An 8,746-nucleotide genomic window follows, 5' to 3' on the forward strand; every position below is an offset into this window, starting at 1 on the left:
TCCTCAGTCAGTTTCCTATTACTGTACCTTAGGATGCATCCTCAGTCAGTGTCCTATTACTGTACCTTAGAATGCATCCTCAGTCAGTTTCCTATTACTGTACCTTAGAATGCATCCTCAGTCAGTTTCCTAGGATGCATCCTCAGTCAGTGTCCTATTACTGTACCTTAGGATGCATCCTCAGTCAGTGTCCTATTACTGTACCTTAGAATGCATCCTCAGTCAGTTTCCTATTACTGTACCTTAGAATGCATCCTCAGTCAGTTTCCTAGGATGCATCCTCAGTCAGTGTCCTATTACTGTACCTTAGGATGCATCCTCAGTCAGTGTCCTATTACTGTACCTTAGGATGCATCCTCAGTCAGTGTCCTATTACTGTACCTTAGAATGCATCCTCAGTCAGTTTCCTATTACTGTACCTTAGAATGCATCCTCAGTCAGTTTCCTAGGATGCATCCTCAGTCAGTGTCCTATTACTGTACCTTAGGATGCATCCTCAGTCAGTGTCCTATTACTGTACCTTCAAAGCATTTAAACAGAATTTCATCTCATGATTAAGGCTCAGGAACGGCAGGTCTTAAATGAGGTTTGAAAAGGGTATTATACAGATGTATAGACATTCATAATTATGATACATATGGTCGTCATTAGTTGGAAGGAGCCTGTCAAATAATTGTGTCAAAACAACCACCAAAGATTGTTTTTAGTGGAGGGGAAATATAAATCGAATACTGTCTTCTGTCACCTGGTGTCTGGACAATGCCTTTGAAATAATTCCAGAAAACAACCAAGCGGGCGGTAGATCTAACCACTGCCGACAAGAAAACATATTTCATCATACATTTTTTATTTTGTTTTGAAATAATTATTTAACTTGACATAATTTAGTTCTCAGTGGTCTGAATGCTGAAGATGTCACATTTACCTTGATTATTGAGCCAGATTGATTCAATCATTTAAAAAAATAACTGACCCATCATTTTCATCTGTACATCATGTATAATGGTCCAACTCTTTTCAATGTTTTGGATATTTCATTTTCGACTCTATTTTCCCATGCTGCTGTTCTGTTCTGTTCTGGGGCCCTGGGGGGGGGGGGGGGGGGGGAGAGAGAGAATGACATCTCTCCTGTTGTCTTCAAGTGGGCCAACCTTTTTGAGTAACATTCACACTTTACATAAATATTTGTTTTAATATTTGACCGTGACATCAATCAATCAATCAATTAATCAAATGTATTTATGAAGCCCTTTTTTGCATCAGCTGATATCTCAAAGTGCTGTACAGAAACCCAGCCTAAAACCCCCAAACAGGAAGCAATGCAGATGTAGAAACACGGGTGCATGTGACTCTTTAGATATCTCCTCCTCTTTGTTGAACCCCAAATAAACAGTTTCACCCCTAGCAAAGTGTTTTATCTTTATACCCTAGATTATAAATAATTGACCCCTAATTCTAGGGTATTGAGGCAGGTTGATTTAAAAAATAAAAATAAAAATGTGAAGAATTTCTATGTTTTCGTTTACAAACATTTTGAAATGCAATGAGCTCTTTTTTAAATGGATTCCACCGATGGTAGACTAAGGGCTATTCTAGTGTGACCTGTTATCCATAATCTATTCTTCCACAGATGGTAGACTAAGGGCTATTCTAGTGTGACCTGTTATCCATAATCTATTCTTCCACAGATGGTAGACTAAGGGCTATTCTAGTGTGACCTGTTATCTCTCATCTATTCTTCCACAGATGGTAGGCTAAGGGCTATTCTACTGTGACCTGCTATCATCTATTCTTACATCCATTGATACCAATAGGCCGCCTGGCCAAACTGAGCAATCAGGGGAGAAGGGCCTTGGTCAGGGAGGTGACCACGAACCCGATGGTCACTCTAACAGAGCTCCAGAGTTCCTCTGTGGAGATATTAGATAGATTTTTTTTATTTTATTTAACTAGGCAAGTCAGTTAAGAACAAATTCTTACTTACAATGACGGCTTAGAAACAGTGGGTTAACTGCCTTGTTCAGGGTCAGAACAACAGATTTTTACCTTGTCAGCTCGGGGATTAGATCCAGCAACCTTTCGGTTACTGGCCCAACGCTCTAACCACTAGGCTGGTAGTTGCCAGACGAAAGCCACATGACAGCCCGCTTGGAGTTTGCCAAAAGAACTCTGACCATGAGAAACAAGATTTTCTGGTCTGATGACATCAAGATTCAACTCTTTCGCCAGAATGCCAAGCATCACATCTCGAGGAAACCTGGCACCATCCCTACGGTGAAGCATGGTGGTGGCAGCATCATGCTGTGAGGATGTTTTTTAGCGGGAGGGATTCAGAGACTGGTCAGGGTCGAGGGAAAGATGAACAGAGCAAAGTACAGAGAGATCCTTGATGAAAGCCAGCTTCCAGAGCTCTCAGGACTTCAGACTGGGGTGAAGGTTCACTTTCTCGAGTCCGTAATCGCTGCCAAAGTTGCTAACGTTACCACAGCCAGAGATATTAGCATTGAAAATGGCTAGCTAAAGGTCGTTAACTAGCTAGCTACATAATTATGATCGGACAACATACAGTATTTAACCTGAATGACCATCAAATTAATAATTGTTCATGTTTGTTTCTTACCGTTTTGTCAGCCATAACACATTTAGTCTGTCTAAATAATGTTAGCCGTTTTCCACTCGTCAGCGACTCAGTCGCACCAGAACTAAAATACTTGCAAATATACTGGTGGACTTCACGCGCTGGTGGCGGGAGAATTAACCCACTGGCTGGGTCAAATATCCATAGCCAAAACATAATAACCCAGCACCAACAACCAAACCTCGCTATATTTACAGAAAACAACACAACTATTGACCCCAGTGCCTGCAACCTAGCAATTAGATTATCCAAACAAACCAACATTTTGTTGAGTGTAACTTGCAAGAAGCCTTGACCTGTTTGGGGCACATTATTTCTGTACTTAAATTATCAAGATAAGCTAGCTACTAGTTTTAAAGCAATGAAAGATCTAATTGTTAGAAAGAATGAATGTATCTGCTACATTTATGAGAATAATACATACATTTGTGACATACATACATACATACATACATACATACATACATACATACATACATACATACATACATACATACATACATACATACATACATACATACATAACCTTATCAATCTGGAAGACGATATACTAATTTATCACTCAAAAAACGTTACGAGGGAGCGCACCACAAACATCTTCCAGGGTGTCGATACAGCCTCCTCCCAATACAGCCTCCTCCCAATACAGCCTCCTCCCAATACAGCCTCCTCCCAATACAGCCTCCTCCCAATACAGCCTCCTCCTAATACCGCCTCCTCCCAATACAGCCTCCTCCCAATACAGCCGCCTCCCAATACCGCCTCCTCCCAATACAGCCTCCTCCCAATACAGCCTCCTCCCAATACAGCCTCCTCCCAATACCGCCTCCTCCCAATACAGCCTCCTCCCAATACAGCCTCCTCACAATACCGCCTCCTCCCAATACCGCCTCCTCCCAATACAGCCTCCTCCCAATACAGCCTCCTCCCAATACAGCCTCCTCCCAATAGAGCCTCCTCCCAATAGAGCCTCCTCCCAATACAGCCTCCTCCTAATACAGCCTCCACCCAATAGAGCCTCCTCGTAATACAGCCTCCTCCCAATACCGCCTCCTCCCAATACAGCCTCCTCCCAATACAGCCTCCTCCCAATACAGCCTCCTCCCAATAGAGCCTCCTCCCAATAGAGCCTCCTCCCAATACAGCCTCCTCCTAATACAGCCTCCACCCAATAGAGCCTCCTCGTAATACAGCCTCCTCCCAATACCACCTCCTCCCAATACCACCTCCTCCCAATACAGCCTCCTCCCAATACAGCCTCCTCCCAATACAGCCTCCTCCCAATACAGCCTCCTCCCAATACAGCCTCCTCCAACACCACAGGTAGGAGAAGGGTATCCATCTGCTACAGGGAAGTTTTACTCTGATGTCAAATCGACTCATATTGTTGCTAGCTAGCTACCTTAGCTGTTGTCCTAGCTAACATGCTACTGAACCGTAACACTAGCATAATGACATGCATATTTTGTATTAAAAAACAGCAACGTATTAATATAGCCTTCCCTGTAGCTCAGTTGGTAGAGCATGGTGTTTGCAACACCAGGGTTGTGGGTTCGATTCCCACGGGGGGCCAGCACAGAAAAAAAATGTATGATATGTATGAAATTGTATGAAATGTATGCATTCACTACTGTAAGTTGCTCTGGATAAGAGCGTCTGCTAAATGACTAAAATGTAAATGTAATTAACCTAAAAATATAAGCGTTTGGGAAAATCATTAGTTAGCTAGCTACCCATCACATGATTTCTGCAAAAATATGATAGCTAGCTAAGCGCTAGCCAGTCAGTCAGTGGCGCCGACAGATAGAAACTGGTATTAACAAAATGTGTTTGTGTATTACATAAAACACGACATTGCTAACTAAAGTTTATTAGGAAGTTTAATAAGTTAGACACTCACCTGACACATTTGGTAGGTACTGTAACTAGCTAGATAACTTGCTTTCCATTTTCCAACAGTTACTGGTCTTGGAACTCGTGTTCACCAGAAACGGCTTCTGGAAAACTGTTTGCCACTAGCGGCAATAAATATTATTTTTGCCAAAGGTTTGCCGCAGATTCACCACTAGTGACAAACGTTTGCAAACTTCTGGCAACATTTTGTGGTACACTATTTAGTTTGCAGCAAATTTGCCACAAACATGTGGGAAGTTTGCAGCAACAAATTCATTTTTGTAACGGTATAGGCTATGTATTTTTTTAACTGATAACAATCTATCCAAACTTTGCAGTGGCCATTTCATGAATGGAAAGAGATCTGTTACAAAACACCAAAAAGTTTAATGACATTGGGAGATTTTTAAGCCCAGCCTTCGATACTGGGTAAAACGACAAGGTAAGGGAGTAGGGGTGTCCCCAACTAAAACAAATCTTCGTCGACCGAGAGTCATCTCTTTCGTCCTTTTACATTTTCAAACGTATATTTTTCTATATATAAAAACACCATGTGTAAAAAAATTTTTTATATAACTATATGCACTGAGCCTGTCTGATACTTTAAGCACACTGTTTGATTAAATAATTCAGACACAAATGACTCAAGGAAGCCTGACGGCAATTGATTTGGGCCTGGCTCTGACTTGCCGCTCCGTGTCAAACAAAGACAGCTAGTGCCTGTAACCGGCAGATCTCTCTCCCTCTCTCTCTTCCCCCCAACCACACGATAAACACTGTGTGACGCAACCGGTCAGGATGCTCTCAATGGTGTAGCTGTAGAACTTTTTGGAGGATCTGTGGACCCATGACAAATCTTTTCAGTCTCCTGAGGGGGGAAAGGTGTTGTCGTGCCCTCTTCACGACTGTCTTGGTGTGTTTGGACCATGATAGTTTGTTGGTGATGTGGACACCAAGGAACTTGAAAATCTCAACCCGCTCCACTACAGCCCCATCGATGTTAACGGGGGCCTGTTCGGCCCTCCTTTTCCTGTAGTCCACGATCATCTAGAATCCAAGATGGCGTAGCAGTCAGACGTCTTTGTCCTGTCGTGTCCCTTGTATATATCTTTTTACATCTTTTCCTTCGCATATCTTTTTTAAAATATTTTCCTAAACCTCAACTTCTAAATACTCTCCTGCAACCCGCCTCACCCAATGTGGTGTGGATCTGTTTTTTTCTATTTACTTCAGATCTGGAATCCCTCAACTGAAGCTAGCCAGCTAACTACCTACCAGCTATCAGTCAGCAAACCATTGCTAGCGGTCATCAGCTAACCTTTAGCTCGGAAAGCTCTCGCCAGTTCAAACAACGTGACTCAAACCAGAGCATAACGGACCTATTATTATTTTATATAATTTTTTCCCCCATATCCCCGGATTCCTACCGCAAACTCTGAACATTTTCATCTGGATCTTCGTAACTAGCTAACCGCAATCCCGGGTGACTACTCCTGGCTAGCGTTTCCATCCCGGAGCAAGCACCAATTAGCCTGAAGCTAGCCTGGCTAGGGCTTCTGGGCTACCACCGAAGCCCACTCCTGGGCTACAATATACGGACCCCTTCTACTGCCGGTACGGGGCACGGAACCCCGCCGATCCTCTATGACTGGAATACCGACATAATCTGCCCGAGGATTCCAACAGGCCCCTCAGGCGCGACGTCCGCTGAAGGCCCATTCTGCTAACCGCGGCCTACTAATTCCACGACTGGTCTATCAACTTCACCGCACGAAGAGGCAAAAACAGACTTACCCCCATCGCGATGTCCCCTAAAGGCAAACTTGCTAGCCCCGGTCTGCTAACTGCTAGCTTGCCTGCCCCGGTCTGTTAACTGCTAGCCCCGGTCTGCCAACTGCTTGCTTGCTAACCCGGTCTGCTAACTGCTAGCTTGTTTAGCCCCGGCCTACAAACTCTTAGCATCGGCCTGCTAACTGTCTGAATCGCCGTGTCCCCAGTCAGCCCAACCACTCACTGGACCCATATGTTCACTTGGCTATGCATGCCTCTCTCTAATATCAATATGCCACGTCCATTACTGTCCTGGTTATTGATTACTGTCTTATTTCACTGTAGAGCCTCTAGCCCTGCTCAATATGCCTTAACTAACCATGTTGTTCCACCTCCTACATATGCAATGACATCACTTGGTTTAAACGTCTCTAGAGACTATATCTCTCATCATTACTCAATGCCTAGGTTTACGTCCAATGTACTCACATCCTACCTTACCTTTGTCTGTACACTATGCCTTGAATCTATGCTATCGTGCCCAGAAACCTGCTCCTTTTACTCTCTGTTCCAAACGTGCTAGACGGCCAGTTCGTATAGCCTTTAGCCGTACCCTTATCCTACTTCTCCTACATTTACGTCATTTAGCATCCATTAGTTATCCAGAGCGACTTACAGTAGTGAATGCATACATTTCAATTCATACATTATTTTTTATTTTTTTTCATACTGGCCCCCCGTGGGAATCGAACCCACAACCCTGGCGTTGCAAACACCATTACAAACACCATGCTCTACAAACACCATGCTCTACAAACTGAGCCACAGTGATGTGGAGGTTAATCCAGGTACTGCAGTGCCTAGCTCCACTCCCACTCCCCAGGTGCTCTCATTTGTTGACTTCTGTAACCGTAAAAGCCTTGGTTTCATGCATGTTAACATTAGAAGCCTACTCCCTAAGTTTGTTTTACTCACTGCTTTAGCACACTCGGATGTCTTAGCCGTGTCTGAATCCTGGCTTAGGAAAACCACCAAAAACCCTGAAATCTCCATCGCTAACTGTAACATTTTCCACCAAGATAGAACTGCCAAAGGGGGCGGTGTTGCAATCTACTGCAAAGATAGCCTGCAGAGTTCTGTATTACTATCCAAGTCTGTACGCAAACCATTCGAGCTTCTACTTCTAAAAATTCACCTTTCCAGAAACAAGTCTCTCACTGTTGCCGCTTGCTATAGACCTCCCTCTGCCCCCAGCTGTACCCTCGATACCATATGTGAATTGATTGCCCCCCCCCCATCTATCTTCTGAGCTCGTGCTACTAGGTGACCTAAACTGGGACATGCTTAACACCCCGGCCATCCTACAATCTAAGCTTGATGCCCTCAATCTCACACAAATTATCAATGAACCTACCAGGTACAACCCCAAATCCGTAAACACGGGCACCCTCGTAGATATCATCCTAACTAATTATACTCCTCTGCTGTTTTCATTCAAGATCTCAGCGATCACTGTCTCATCCGTAATGGGTCTGCGACCAAACTACCACCCCTCATCACTGTCAAACGCTCCCTAAAACACTTCTGCGATCAGTCCTTTCTAATTGACCTGGCCGTGGTATCCTGGAATGACATTGACCTCATCCCGTCAGTAAATGATGCCTGGCTATTCTTTAAAAGTGCCTTCCTCACCATCTTAAATAAGCATGCCCCACTCAAAAAATGTAGAACTAGACCAGCACAAAACACCCTGTGGCGTTCTGCATTAGCATTGAATAGCCCCCGTGATATGAAACTTTTCAGGGAAGTTAGGAACAAATATACACAGGTAGTTAGAAAAGCTAAGGCTAGCTTTTTCAAACAAAAATTTGCATCCTGTAGTACTAACTCAAAAAAGTTCTGGGACACTGTAAAGTCCATGGAGAATAAGACCACCTCCTCCCAGCTGCCCACTGCTCTGAGGCTAGGAAACACTGTTACCACCGATAAATCCACTATAATTGAGAATTTCAATAAGCATTTCTCTACGGCTGGCCATGCTTTCCACCTGGCTACCCCTACCCCAGTCAACTGCCCGGCACCCTCCACAGTAACTCGCCAAAGCCCCCACCATTTCTCCTTCACCCAAATCCAGATAGCTGATGTTCTGAAAGAGCTGCAAAATCTGGACCCATACAAATCAGCCGGGCTAGACAATCTGGACCCTCTCTTTCTAAAATGATCTGCCGAAATTGTTGCAACCCCTATTACTAGCCTGTTCAACCTCTCTTTCGTATCGTCTGAGATTCCCAAAGATTGGAAAGCTGCAGCGGTCATCCCCATCTTCAAAGGGGGTGACACTCTAGACCTAAACTGCTACAATCCTATATCTATCCTACCCTGTCTTTCTAAGGTCTTCGAAAGCCAAGTTAACAAACAGATTACCGACCATTTCGAATCCCACCG

At 43.9% G+C, this 8,746-nt stretch overlaps 1 long non-coding RNA gene across 1 annotated transcript; it reads right to left on the minus strand.

The window, feature by feature from the left end:
- On the minus strand, positions 1–582 carry LOC115160177 (uncharacterized). Its single transcript, XR_003869023.1, has 4 exons — positions 521–582; positions 243–343; positions 104–204; positions 1–65 (listed from the first exon to the last, which is right to left on the minus strand). It is a non-coding gene; the product is annotated as an uncharacterized LOC115160177 (long non-coding RNA).
- Between the last annotated feature and the right edge of the window lie 8,164 nt (positions 583–8,746).

Source organism: Salmo trutta, chromosome 23 (assembly GCF_901001165.1).
Source record: "Salmo trutta chromosome 23, fSalTru1.1, whole genome shotgun sequence".
Classification (NCBI taxonomy): Eukaryota; Metazoa; Chordata; class Actinopteri; order Salmoniformes; family Salmonidae; genus Salmo; species Salmo trutta.